This window comes from Rhipicephalus microplus, chromosome 5 (genome assembly GCF_043290135.1).
Source record: "Rhipicephalus microplus isolate Deutch F79 chromosome 5, USDA_Rmic, whole genome shotgun sequence".
NCBI classification, from domain to species: Eukaryota; Metazoa; Arthropoda; class Arachnida; order Ixodida; family Ixodidae; genus Rhipicephalus; species Rhipicephalus microplus.
In genome coordinates this window covers 164,436,097-164,449,908 of record NC_134704.1, presented here as the reverse complement: position 1 = coordinate 164,449,908, position 13,812 = coordinate 164,436,097, and the positions used below count along the sequence as shown (strand labels likewise).

The 13,812-nt window shown below is 45.7% G+C and overlaps 12 non-coding genes across 12 annotated transcripts; all 12 read left to right on the top strand.

Annotated features, from left to right (window-relative positions):
* Window positions 1–513: 513 nt before the first annotated feature.
* On the top strand, window positions 514–585 carry TRNAW-CCA (transfer RNA tryptophan (anticodon CCA)). Its single transcript has one exon. It is a non-coding gene; the product is annotated as a tRNA-Trp (tRNA).
* A 355-nt stretch (window positions 586–940) lies between these two features.
* On the top strand, window positions 941–1,012 carry TRNAW-CCA (transfer RNA tryptophan (anticodon CCA)). The gene has a single exon. It is a non-coding gene; the product is annotated as a tRNA-Trp (tRNA).
* Window positions 1,013–2,644: 1,632 nt separating this feature from the next.
* On the top strand, window positions 2,645–2,716 carry TRNAW-CCA (transfer RNA tryptophan (anticodon CCA)). Its single transcript has one exon. It is a non-coding gene; the product is annotated as a tRNA-Trp (tRNA).
* A 1,845-nt stretch (window positions 2,717–4,561) lies between these two features.
* TRNAW-CCA (transfer RNA tryptophan (anticodon CCA)) lies at window positions 4,562–4,633 on the top strand. The gene has a single exon. It is a non-coding gene; the product is annotated as a tRNA-Trp (tRNA).
* Window positions 4,634–5,200: 567 nt separating this feature from the next.
* On the top strand, window positions 5,201–5,272 carry TRNAW-CCA (transfer RNA tryptophan (anticodon CCA)). The gene has a single exon. It is a non-coding gene; the product is annotated as a tRNA-Trp (tRNA).
* A 141-nt stretch (window positions 5,273–5,413) lies between these two features.
* On the top strand, window positions 5,414–5,485 carry TRNAW-CCA (transfer RNA tryptophan (anticodon CCA)). Its single transcript has one exon. It is a non-coding gene; the product is annotated as a tRNA-Trp (tRNA).
* A 778-nt stretch (window positions 5,486–6,263) lies between these two features.
* TRNAW-CCA (transfer RNA tryptophan (anticodon CCA)) lies at window positions 6,264–6,335 on the top strand. The gene has a single exon. It is a non-coding gene; the product is annotated as a tRNA-Trp (tRNA).
* A 570-nt stretch (window positions 6,336–6,905) lies between these two features.
* Window positions 6,906–6,977, top strand: TRNAW-CCA (transfer RNA tryptophan (anticodon CCA)). The gene has a single exon. It is a non-coding gene; the product is annotated as a tRNA-Trp (tRNA).
* Window positions 6,978–8,815: 1,838 nt separating this feature from the next.
* Window positions 8,816–8,887, top strand: TRNAW-CCA (transfer RNA tryptophan (anticodon CCA)). Its single transcript has one exon. It is a non-coding gene; the product is annotated as a tRNA-Trp (tRNA).
* Window positions 8,888–9,458: 571 nt separating this feature from the next.
* Window positions 9,459–9,530, top strand: TRNAW-CCA (transfer RNA tryptophan (anticodon CCA)). The gene has a single exon. It is a non-coding gene; the product is annotated as a tRNA-Trp (tRNA).
* A 779-nt stretch (window positions 9,531–10,309) lies between these two features.
* Window positions 10,310–10,381, top strand: TRNAW-CCA (transfer RNA tryptophan (anticodon CCA)). Its single transcript has one exon. It is a non-coding gene; the product is annotated as a tRNA-Trp (tRNA).
* A 993-nt stretch (window positions 10,382–11,374) lies between these two features.
* TRNAW-CCA (transfer RNA tryptophan (anticodon CCA)) lies at window positions 11,375–11,446 on the top strand. The gene has a single exon. It is a non-coding gene; the product is annotated as a tRNA-Trp (tRNA).
* Window positions 11,447–13,812: the final 2,366 nt, after the last annotated feature.

Sequence of the window (13,812 nt, the reverse complement as noted above, 5' to 3'; positions counted from 1 at the left end):
CAATGACTTGCCTCTTTACCTGTGCTTCATCGACAGAAGGCCGAGCAAAGCATGCTACTGTGTGTGTGCGAACGCCTACACTAAGTGGACTCGGTGGCGATACGATAGCACGTCTGACTCCAGATCACATGGTTGGGTGTTCGAATCACGCCTGGGTCAAATTCTCTTTTTTATTATTTTCAACTATCTGCCTGTCTACTTATTTGTCTGTCTACAATGACTTGCCTCTTTACCTGTGTTTCATCGACAGAAGGCCAAGCAAAACATGCTACCGCGCGTGTGCGAACGGCTACCTTAAGCGGACTCGGTGGTGCAACTTTAGCACGTCTGACTCCAGATCAGAAGGTTGCGTGTTCTAATCACATCCGGGTCAAATTCTCTTTTTATGATTTTCATCTATCTGTTTATCTACTTATTTGTCCTTCTACAATGACTTGTCATTTAACTGCGCTGCGTCGACAGAAGGCCGTGCACAACATGCTACAGCGTATGTGCGAACGGCGACGCTAAACGGACTCGGTGGCGCAACGGTAGCGCGTCTGACTCCAGAGCAGAAGGTTGCGTGTTCGAATCACGTCCGGGTAAAATTCTCTTTTTAATATATACATCTATCTGTCTATCTACTTATTTGTCTGTCTACAATGACTTGTCCCTTTACCTGTGCTTCATCGACACAAGGCCGAGCAAAACATGCTACTGCGTGTGTGAAAACGGCCACACTAAGTGGACTCGGTGGCGACACGGTAGCACGTCTGACTCCATATCAGAAGGTTCCGTGTTTGAATCACGTCCGGGTGAAGTTCTCTTTTTTATTATTTTCATGTATCTGAATATCTACTTATTTGTCTGTCTACAATTACTTGTCCCTTTATTTGGGATTCATCGACACAAGGCCGAGCAAAACATGCTACCACGTTTGTGCGAACGGCTACCCTAAGCGGACTCGGTGGCGCAACGGTAGCGCGTCTGACTCCAGATCAGAAGGTCGCGTGTTCGAATCACGTCTGGGTCAAAGTCTCTTTTTCCTTATTTTAAACTATCTGTCTATCTACTAATTTGTCATTCTACAATGACTTGTCTCTTTACCTGTGCTTCATCGACAGAAGGCCGAGCAAAACATGCTACGGCGTGTGTGCGAACGGCTACACTAAGTGGACTTGATGGCGAAACGGTAGCACGTCTGACTCCAGATCAGAAGTTCGCGTGTTCGAATCACGTCCGTTTTAAGTTCTTTTTTTATTATTTTCATCTATCTGTCTATCTACTTATTTGTCTGTCTACAATGACTTGTCTCTTTACCTGTGCTTCATCGACAGAAGGCCGAGCAAAACATGCTACCGCATGTGTGCGAAGGGCTACCCTATAGGCGGACTCGGTTGCGCAACGGTACCACGTCTGACTCCAGATGAGAAGGATGCGCGTTCGGATCACGTCTGGGTCAAATTCTCTTTTTTGTTGTTTTTATCTTTCTATCTACTTATTTGTCATTCTACAATGACTTGTCTCTTTACCTGTGCTTCATCGACAGAAGGCCGAGCAAAACATGCTACCACGTGTGTGCGAACGGCTACCCTAAGTGGACTTGATGACGACACGGTAGCACGTCTGACGTTAGATCAGGAGGTTGCGTGTTCGAATCACGTCCGGGTCAAATTTTCTTTTTTTATTATTTTCATCTATCTGTCTATCTACTTATTTGTCCGTCTACAATGACTTGTCTCTTCACCTGTGCTTCATCGATAGGAGGCCGAGCAAAACATGCTACCGCGTGTTTGCGAACAGCCGCCCTAAGCGGACTCGGTGGCGAACTGGTAGCGCGTCCGAATCCAGATCAGAAGGTTGCGTGTTCGAGTCACGCCCGGGTCAAAGTATCTTTTTTAATATTTTCATCTATCTGTCTATCTACTCTTTGGTCTGTCTACAATGACATGTCTCTTTACCTTTGCTTCATCGACAGAAGGCCGAGCAAAACATGCTTCCGCGTGTGTGCGAACGGCTACCCTAAGCGGACACTGTGGCGAACCGGTAGCGCGTCTGACACCAGATCAGAAAGTTGCGTGTTCGAATGACGTCCAGGTCAAATTCTCTTTTTTATTATTTTCATCTGTCTATCTACTTATTTGTCTGTCTACAATGACTTGCCTCTTTACCTGTGCTTCATCGACAGAAGGCCGAGCAAAGCATGCTTCTGTGTGTGTGCGAACGCCTACACTTAGTGGACTCGGTGGCGATACGATAGCACGTCTGACTCCAGATCACATGGTTGGGTGTTCGAATCACGTCTGGGTCAAATTCTCTTTTTTATTATTTTCAACTATCTGCTTGTCTACCTATTTGTCTGTCTACAATGACTTGCCTCTTTACCTGTGTTTCATCGACAGAAGGCCACGCAAAACATGCTACCGCGCGTGTGCGAACGGCTACCTTAAGCGGACTCGGTGGTGCAACTTTAGCACGTCTGACTCCAGATCAGAAGGTTGCGTGTTCTAATCACATCCGAGTCAAATTCTCTTTTTATGATTTTCATCTATCTGTTTATCTACTTATTTGTCCTTCTACAATGACTTGTCATTTAACTGCGCTGCGTCGACAGAAGGCCGTGCACAACATGCTACAGCGTATGTGCGAACGGCGACGCTAAGCGGACTCGGTGGCGCAACGGTAGCGCGTCTGACTCCAGATCAGAAGGTCGCGCGTTCGAATCACGTCTGGGTCAAATTCTCTTTTTCATTATTTTTAACTATCTGTCTATCTACTAATTTGTCATTCTACAATGACTTGTCTCTTTACCTTTGCTTCATCGATAAAAGGCCGACCAAAACATTCTACCACGTGTGTGTGAACGGCAACCCTAAGCGGACTCTGTGGCAAACCGGTAGCGCGTCTGATCTGACACCAGATCAGAAAGTTGCGTGTTGGAATGACGTCCGGGTCAAATTCTCTTTTTTATTATTTACATCTGTCTATCTACTTATTTGTCTGTCTACAATGACTTGTCTCTTTACCTGTGCTTCATCGACAGAAGGCCGACCAAAACATGCTACCGCGTGTGTGCGAACGCCTACACTAAGTGGACTCGGTGGCGATATGGTACCACGTCTGACTCCAGATCACGTGGTTGCGTGTTCGAATCACGTCTGGGTCAAATTCTCTTTTTTATTATTTTCAACTATCTGTCCAACTACTTATTTGTCTGTCTACAATAACTTGTCTCTTACCTGTGTTTCATCGACAGAAGGCCGAGCAAATCATGCTACCGCGTGTGTGCGAACGGCTACCTTAAGCGGACTTGTGGTGCAACTTCAGCACGTCTGACTCCAGAACAGAAGGTTGCGTGTTCTAATCACGTCCAGGTCAAATTTTCTTTTTAATATTTTTATCTATCTGTCTATCTACCTATTTGTCTGTCTACAATGACTTGTCTCTTTACCTTTGCTTCATCGATAGAAGGCCGACCAAAACATTCTACCACGTCTGTGCGAACGGCAACCCCAAGCGGACTCTGTGGCGAACCGGTAGCGCGTCTGACACCAGATCAGAAAGTTGCGTGTTGGAATGACGTCCGGGTCAAATTCTCTTTTTTATTATTTTCATCTGTCTATCTACCTATTTGTCTGTCTACAATGACTTGTCTCTTTACCTGTGCTTCATCGACAGAAGGCCGACCAAAACATGCTACCGCGTGTGTGCGAACGCCTAAACTAAGTGGACTCGGTGGCGATATGGTACCATGTCTGACACCAGAGCAGAAGGTTGCGTGTTCTAATCACATCCGGGTCAAATTCTCTTTTTATGATTTTCATCTATCTGTTTGTCAACTTATTTGTCCTTCTACAATGACTTGTCGCTTTACCTGTGCTTCGTCGACAGAAGGCCGTGCAATACATGCTACCGCGTGTGTGCGAACGGCGACCCTAAACGGACTCGGTGGCGCAACGGTAGCACGTCTGACTCCAGATCAGAAGTTTGCATGTTCAAATCACGTCTGGGTCAAATTCTCTTTTTTATTATTTTCATCAACTGTCTATCTACTTATTTGTCTGTCTACAATGACTTGTCTCTTTACCTGTGCTTCATCGACAGAAGGCCGAGCAAAACATGCTACCGCATGTGTGCGAAGGGTTACCCTATAGGCGGACTCGGTTGCGCAACGGTACCACGTCTGACTCCAGATGAGAAGGATGCGCGTTCGAATCACGTCTGGGTCAAATTCTCTTTTTTGTTATTTTTATCTTTCTATCTACTTATTTGTCATCCTACAATGACTTGTCTCTTTACCTGTGCTTCATCGACAGAAGGCCGAGCAAAACTTGCTACCACGTGTGTGCGAACGGCTACCCTAAGTGGACTTGATGACGACACGGTAGCACGTCTGACGTTAGATCAGGAGGTTGCGTGTTCGAATCACGTCCCGGTCAAATTTTCTTTTTTTATTATTTTCATCTATCTGTCTATCTACTTATTTGTCCGTCTACAATGACTTGTCTCTTCACCTGTGCTTCATCGATAGAAGGCCGAGCAAAACATGCTACCACGTGTTTGCGAACGGCTACCCTAAGCGGACTCGGTGGCGCAACGGTAGCGCGTCTGACTCCAGATCAGAAGGTCGCGTGTTCGCATCACGTCTGGGTCAAATTCTCTTTTTCATTATTTTCAACTATCTGTCTATCTACTAATTTGTCATTCTACAATGACTTGTCTCTTTACCTGTGCTTCATCGACAGAAGGCCGAGCAAAACATGCCACGGCATGTGTGCGAACGGCTACACTAAGTGGACTTGATGGTGAAACGGTAGCACGTCTGACTCCAGATCAGAAGTTCGCGTGTTCGAATCACGTCCGTTTTAAGTTCTTTTTTTATTATTTTCATCTATCTGTCTATCTACTTATTTGTCTGTCTACAATGACTTGCCTCTTTACCTGTGTTTCATCGACGGAAGGCCGAGCAAAACATGCTACCGCGCGTGTGCGAACGGCTACCTTAAGCGGACTCGGTGGTGCAACTTTAGCACGTCTGACTCCAGATCGGAAGGTTGCGTGTTCAAATCACATCCGGGTTAAATTCTCTTTTTATAATTTTCATCTATCTGTTTATCTACTTATTTGTCCTTCTACAATGACTTGTCATTTAACTGCGCTGCGTCGACAGAAGGCCGTGCACAACATGCTACAGCGTATGTGCGAACGGCGACCCTAAACGGACTCGGTGGCGCAACGGTAGCGCGTCTGACTCCAGAGCAGAAGGTTGCGTGTTCGAATCACGTCCGGGTAAAATTCTCTTTTTAATATATACATCTATCTTTCTATCTACTTATTTGTCTGTCTACAATGACTTGTCCCTTTACCTGTGCTTCATCGACACAAGGCCGAGCAAAACATGCTACCACGTTTGTGCGAACGGCTACCCTAAGCGGACTCGGTGGCGCAACGGTAGCGCGTCTGACTCCAGATCAGAAGGTCGCGCGTTCGAATCACGTCTGGGTCAAATTCGCTTTTTCATTATTTTTAACTATCTGTCTATCTACTAATTTGTCATTCTACAATGACTTGTCTCTTTACCTTTGCTTCATCGATAGAAGGCCGACCAAAACATTCTACCACGTGTGTGGGAACGGCAACCCTAAGCGTACTCTGTGGCGAACCGGTAGCGCGTCTGACACCAGATCAGAAAGTTGCGTGTTGGAATGACGTCCGGGTCAAATTCTCTTTTTTATTATTTTCATCTGTCTATCTACTTATTTGTCTGTCTACAATGACTTGTCTCTTTACCTGTGCTTCATCGACAGAAGGCCGACCAAAACATGCTACCGCGTGTGTGCGAACGCCTACACTAAGTGGAATCGGTGGCGATATGGTACCACGTCTGACTCCAGATCACATGGTTGCGTGTTCGAATCACGTCTGGGTCAAATTCTCTTTTTTATTATTTTCAACTATCTGTCCATCTACTTATTTGTCTGTCTAGAATAACTTGTCTCTTTACCTGTGTTTCATCGACAGAAGGCCGAGCAAAACATGCTACCGCGCGTGTGCGAACGGCTACCTTAAGCGGACTTGTGGTGCAACTTCAGCACGTCTGACTCCAGAACAGAAGGTTGCGTGTTCTAATGACGTCCAGGTCAAATTTTCTTTTTAATATTTTTATCTATCTGTCTATCTACCTATTTGTCTGTCTACAATGACTTGTCGCTTTACCTGTGCTTCGTCAACAGAAGGCCGTGCAATACATGCTACCGCGTGTGTGCGAACGGCGACCCTAAACGGACTCGGTGGCGCAACGGTAGCACGTCTGACTCCATATCAGAAGGTTACGTGTTCGAATCACGTTTGGGTCAAATTCTCTTTTTTATTATTTTCAACTATCTGTCTATCTACTTATTTGTCTGCCTACAATGACTTGTCTCTTTACCTGTGCTTCATCGACAGAAGGCCGAGCAAAACATGCTACCGCGTGTGTGCGAACGGCTACCTTAAGCGGACTCGGTGGCGCAACTTTAGCACATCTGACTCCAGATCAGAAGGTTGCGTGTTCTAATCACGTCCGGGTCAAGTTTTCTTTTTTATTATTTTCATATATCTGTCTATCTACTTATTTGTCGGTCTACAATCACTTGTCTCTTTACCTGTGCTTCATCGACAGAACGCCGAGCAAAACATGCTACCGCGTGTGTGCGAACAGCTGCGCTCAGTGGACTCGGTGGCGACACAGTAGCACGTCTGACTCCAGATCAGAAGTTTGCATGTTCGAATCACGTCTGGGTCAAATTCTCTTTTTTATTATTTTCATCTATCTGTCTATCTACTTATTTGTCTGTCTACAATGACTTGTATCTTTACCTGTGCTTCATCGACAGAAGGCCCAGCAAAACATGCTACCACGTGTTTGCGAACAGCCGCCCTAAGCGGACTCGGTGGCGAACTGGTAGCGCGTCCGACTCCAGATCAGAAGGTTGCGTGTTCGAGTCACGCCCGGGTCAAATTATCTTTTTTAATATTTTCATCTATCTGTCTATCTACTCTTTGGTCTGTCTACAATGACTTGTCTCTTTACCTTTGATTCATCGACAGAAGGCCGAGCAAAACATGCTTCCGCGTGTGTGCGAACGGCTACCCTAAGCGGACTCTGTGGCGAACCGGTAGCGCGTCTGACACCAGATCAGAAAGTTGCGTGTTCGAATGACGTCCGGGTCAAATTCTCTTTTTTATTATTTTCATCTGTCTATCTACTTATTTGTCTGTCTACAATGACTTGCCTCTTTACCTGTGCTTCATCGACAGAAGGCCGAGCAAAGCATGCTACTGTGTGTGTGCGAACGCCTACACTAAGTGGACTCGGTGGCGATACGATAGCACGTCTTACTCCAGATCACAAGGTTGGGTGTTCGAATCACGTCTGGGTCAAATTCTCTTTTTTATTATTTTCAACTATCTGCCTATCTGCTTATCTGTCTGTCTACAATGACTTGCCTCTTTACCTGTGTTTCATCGACAGAAGGCCGAGCAAAACATGCTACCGCGCGTGTGCGAACGGCTACCTTAAGCGGACTTGTGGTGCAACTTCAGCACGTCTGACTCCAGAACAGAAGGTTGCGTGTTCTAATCACGTCCAGGTCAAATTTTCTTTTTAATATTTTGTCTATCTGTCTATCTACCTATTTGTCTGTCTACAATGACTTGTCTCTTTACCTTTGCTTCATCGATAGAAGGCCGACCAAAAGATTCTACCACGTGTGTGCGAACGGCAACCCCAAGCGGACTCTGTGGCGAACCGGTAGCGCGTCTGACACCAGATCAGAAAGTTGCGTGTTGGAATGACGTCCGGGTCAAATTCTCTTTTTTATTATTTTCATCTGTCTATCTACTTATTTGTCTGTCTACAATGACTTGTCTCTTTACCTGTGCTTCATCGACAGAAGGCCGACCAAAACATGCTACCGCGTGTGTGCGAACGCCTAAACTAAGTGGACTCGGTGGCGATATGGTACCACGTCTGACACCATATCAGAAGGTTACGTGTTCGAATCACGTTTGGGTCAAATTCTCTTTTTTATTATTTTCAACTATCTGTCTATCTACTTATTTGTCTGCCTACAATGACTTGTCTCTTTACCTGTGCTTCGTCGACAGAAGGCCGAGCAAAACATGCTACCGCGTGTGTGCGAACGGCTGCCCTAAGCGCACTCAGTGGCGCAACTTTAGCGCGTCATACTCCAGATCAGAAGGTTGCGTGTTCGAGCCATGTGCGGGTCAAATTCCCTTTATTTTGTTATTTTTATCTGTCTCTCTACCCATTTGTCATTCTACAATGACTGGTCTCTTTACCTGTGCTTCATCGACAGAAGGCCGAGCAAGACATGCTACCGCGTGTGTGCGAACAGCTGCGCTCAGTGGACTCGGTGGCGACACAGTAGCACGTCTGACTCCAGATCATAGGTTTGCGTGTTCGAATCACGTCTGGGTCAAATTCTCTTTTTTATTATTTTCAACTATCTGTCTATCTACTTATTTGTCTGTCTACAATCTTGTCTCTTTACCACTGTTTCATCGACAGAAGGCCGAGCAAAACATGCTACCACGTGTGTGCGAACGGCTACCTTAAGCGTACTCGGTGGTGCAACTTTAGCACGTCTGACTCCAGATCAGAAGGTTGCGTGTTCTAATCACGTCGGGGTCAAATTCTCTGTTTATGATTTTCATCTAGCTGTTTATCTACTTATTTGTCCTTCTACAATGAGTTGTCCCTTTACCTGTGCTTCGTCGACAGAAGGCCGTGCACAACATGCTATCGCGTATGTGCAAACGGCGACCGAAAACGGACTTGGTGGCGCAACGGTAGCGTGTCTGACTCCAGATCAGAAGGTTGCGTGTTCGAATCACGTCCGGGTAAAATTCTCTTTTTTAATATTTTCATCTATCTGTCTACCTACTTATTTGTCTGTCTACAATGACTTGTCCCTTTACCTGTGCTTCATCGACACAAGGCCGAGCAAAACATGCTACCGCGTGTCTGAAAACGGCTACACTAAGTGGACTCGGTGGCGACACGGTAGCACGTCTGACTCCAAATCAGAAGGTTGCGTGTTCGAATCACGTCCGGGTCCAGTTCTTTTTTCTATTATTTTCATCTATCTGTCTATCTACTTATTTGTCTGTCTACAATGACTTGTCTCTTTACCTGTGCTTCATCGACCGAAGGCCGAGCAAAACATGCTACCGCGTGTGTGCGAAGGGAAACCCTATAAGCAGACTTGGTGGCGCAACGGTACCACATCTGACTCCACATAAGAAGGTTGTGTGTTCGAATCACGTTTGGGTCAAATTTTCTTTTTATTATTTTCATCTATCTGAATATCTACTTATTTGTCTGTCTACAATGACTTGTCCCTTTATTTGGAATTCATCGACAGAAGGCCGAGCAAAACATGCTACCACGTTTGTGCGAACGGCTACTCTAAGCGGACTCGGTGGCGCAACGGTAGCGCGTCTGACTCCAGATCAGAAGGTTGCGTGTTCAAATCACGCCTGGGTCAAATTCTCTCTTTTATTATTTTCAACTATCTGTCTATCTACTTATTTGTCTGTCTACAATAACTTGTCTCTTTACCTGTGCTTCATCGACAGAAGGCCGAGCAAAACATGCTACCGCGTGTGTGCGAACGGCTGCCCTAAGCGGACTCGGTGGCGCAACTTTAGCGCGTCATACTCCAGATCAAAAGGTTGCGTGATCGAATCACGTCCGGGTCAAATTCTCTTTTTTGTTATTTTTATCTGTCTATCTACTTATTTGTCATTCTACAATGACTTGTCTCTTTACCTGTGCTTCATCGACAGAAGGCCGAACAAAACATGCTACCGCGTGTGTGCGAACGGCTACACTAAGTGAACTTGATGACGACACGGTGGCACGTCTGACTCCAGATCAGACGGTTGCGTGTTCGAGTCACGTCCGGGTCAAATTCTCTTTTTTAATATTTTCATGTATCTGTCTATCTACTCTTTGTCTGTCTACAATGACTTGTCTCTTTACCTGTGCTTCATCGACAGAAGGCCAAGCAAAACATGCTACCACGTGTGTGAGAACGGCTACCCTAATTGGACTCTGAGGCGCAACGGTAGCGCGTCAGACTCCAGATCAGAAAGTAGCGTGTTTGAATCACGTCTGGATGAAATTCTTTCTTTTATTATTTTCAACTATCTGTCTATCTGCTTATTTGTCTGTCTACAATGAATTGTCTCTTTACCTGCGCTTCATCGACAGAAGGCCGTGCAAAACATACTACCGCGTGTGTGCGAACGGCTACCCTAAACGGACTCGGTGGCGCAACGGTAGCGCTTCTGACTCCAGATCAGAAGGTTGCGTGTTCGAATCACGTTCGGGTGAAATTCTCCTTTTTATTATTTTCATCTATCTGTCTATCTACTTATTTGTCTGTCTACAATGACTTGTCTCTTTGCCCTTGCTTCATCGATAGAAGGCCGACCAAAACATTCTACCCTGTGTGTGCGAACGGCAACCCTAAGCGGACTCTGTGGCGAACCGGTAGCGCGTCTGACACCACATCAGAAAGTTGCGTGTTCGAATAACGTCCGGGTCCAATTCTCTTTTTTATTATTTTCACCTGTCTATCTACTTATTTGTCTGTCTACAATGAATTGTCTCTTTACCTGTGCTTCATCGACAGAAGGCCGAGCAAAACATGCTACCGCGTGTGAGCGAACGCCTACACAAAGTGGAGTCGGTGGCGATACGGTAGCACGCCTGTCTCCAGATCACATGGTTGCTTGTTCGAATCACGTCTGGGTCAAATTCACTTTTTTATTATTTTCAGCTATCTGTCTATCTACTTATTTGTCTGTCTACAATGACTTGTCTCTTTAATTTGTGTTTCATAGACAGAAGGCCGAGCAAAACATGCTACCGCGTGTGTGCGAACGGCTAACTTAATCGGACTCGGTGGTGCAACTTTAGCACGTCTGACTCCAGATCAGAAGATTGCGTGTTCTAATCACGTCCGGGTCAAACTCTCTTTTTATGATTTTCATCTATCTGTTTATCTACTTATTTGTCCTTCTACAATGACTTGTCGCTTTACCTGTGCTTCGTCGACAGAAGGCCCTGCAAAACATGCTACCGCGTGTGTGCGAAAGGCGACCCTAAACGGACTCGGTGGCGCAACGGTAGCACGTCTGACTCCATATCAGAAGGTTGCGTGTTCGAATAACGTTTGGGTCAAATTCTCTTTTTAATATTTTCATCTATCTGAATATCTACTTATCTGTCTGTCTACAATGACTTGTCCCTTCACTTTGGATTCATCGACGGAAGGCCGAGCAAAACATGCAACCACATTTGTGCGAACGGCTACCCTAAGCGGACTCGGTGGCGCAACGGTAGCGCGTCTGACTCCAGATCAGAAGGTTGCGTGTTCGAATCACGTCTGGGTCAAATTCTCTTTTTTAATATTTTAACTATCTGTCTATCTACTTATTTGTCTGTCTACAATGACTTGTCTCTTTACCTGTGCTTCATCGACAGAAGGCCGAGCAAAACATGCTACCGCGTGTGTGCGAACGGCTGCCCTAAGCGGACTCGGTGGCGCAAACAGGCAATAAAGGAAAAAAAAGACTCGGTGGCGCAACTTTAGCGCGTCATACTCCCGATCAGAAGGTTGCGTGTTCGAACCATGTGCGGGTCAAATTCTCTTTTTTGTTATTTTTATCTGTCTATCTACTTATTTGTCATTCTACAATGACTTGTCTCTTTACCAGTGTTTCATCGACAGAAGGCCGAGCAAAACATGCTCCGGCGTGTGTGCGAACGGCTACACTAAGTGAACGTGATGGCGGAACGGTAGCACGTCTGACTCCAGATCAGAAGGTTGCGTGATCGAATCACGTCCGGGTCAAATTCTCTTTTTTGTTATTTTTATCTGTCTATCTACTTATTTGTCATTCTACAATGACTTGTCTCTTTACCTGTGCTTCATCGACAGAAGGCCGAACAAAACATGCTACCGCGTGTGTGCGAACGGCTACACTAAGTGAACTTAATGACGACACGGTAGCACGTCTGACTCCAGATCAGAAGGTTGCGCGTTCGAATCACGTCCGGGTCAAATTCTCTTTTTTTACTATTTTCATCTATCTGTCTATCTACTCATTTGTCTGTCTACAATGACTTGTCTCTTCACTTGTGCTTCATCGTTAGAAGGCCGAGCAAAACACGCTACCACGTGTGTGCGAACAGCCACCCTAAGCGGACTCGGTGGCGAACTGGTAGCGCGTCCGACTCCAGATCAGACGGTTGCGTGTTCGAGTCACGTCCGGGTCAAATTCTCTTTTTAATATTTTCATCTGTCTATCTACTTATTTGTCTGTCTACAATGACTTGTCTCTTTATCTGTGCTGCATCGAAAGAAGGCCGAGCAAAACATGCTACCACGTGTGTGCAAACGGCTACACTAAGTGGACTCGGTGGCGACACGGTAGCCCATCTGACTCCAAATCAGAAGGTCTCGTGTTCGAGTCACGTCCGGGTCAAGTTCTCTTTTTTACTATTTTCATCTATTTGTCTATCTACTTATTTGTCTGTGTACAGTGACTCTTCTCTTTAGCTGTGCTTCATCGACAGAAGGCCAGTCAAAACATGCTACCACGTGTGTGCAACGGCTTCCCTAAGCGGACTCGGTGGCGACACGGTAGCACGTCTGACTCCATATCAGAAGGTTGCGTGTTCGAATCACGTCCGAGTCAAGTTCTCTTTCTTATTATTTTCATCTATCTGTCTATCTACTTATTTGTCTGTCTACAATGACTTGTCTCTTTACCTGTGCTTCATCGACAGAAGGCCGAGCAAAACATGCAACCGCGTGTGTGCGAAGGGAAACCCTATAAACGGACTTGGTGGCGCAACGGTACCACGTCTGACTCCAGATAAGAAGGTTGTGTGTTCGAATCACGTATGGGTCAAAATTTCTTTTTTATTATTTCCATCTATCTGTCTATCTACTTATTTGTCGGTCTACAATAACTTGTCTCTTTACCTGTGCTTCATCGACAGAAGGCCGAGCAAAACATGCTACCGCGTGTGTGCGAAAGCCTACCCTAAGTGGAGTCGGTGGCGATACGGTAGCATGCCTGACTCCAGATCTCATGGTTGCTTGTTCGAATCCCGTCTCGGTCAAATTCTCTTTTTTATTATTTTCAACTATCTGTCTATCTACTTATTTGTCTGTCTACAATGACTTGTCTCTTTACCTGTGCTTCCTCGACTGAAGGCCGTGCAAAACATGCTACCGCGTGTGTGTGAACGGCTACCCTAAACAAACTCAATGGCGCATCGGTAGCGCTTCTGACTCCAGATCAGAAGGTTGCGTGTTCGAATCACGTTCTGGTCAAATTCTCCTTTTTATTATTTTCATCTATCTGTCTATCTACTTATTTGGCTGTCTACAATGACTTGTCTCTTTGCCTTTGGTTCATCGGTAGAAGGCCGACCAAACATTCTACCCTGTGTGTGCCAACGGCAACCCTAAGCGGACTCTGTGGCGAACCGGTAGCGCGTCTGACACCAGATCAGAAAGTTGCGTATTCGAATCACGTTCGGGTCAAATTCTCCGTTTTATTATTTTCATCTATCTGTCTATCTACTTATTTGTCTGTCTACAATGACTTGTCTCTTTGCCTTTGCTTCATCGATAGAAGGCCGACCAAAACATTCTACCCTGTGTGTGCGAATGGCAACCCTAAGCGGACTCTGTGGCGAACCGGTAGCGCGTCTGACACCAGATCAGAAAGTTGCGTGTTCGAATG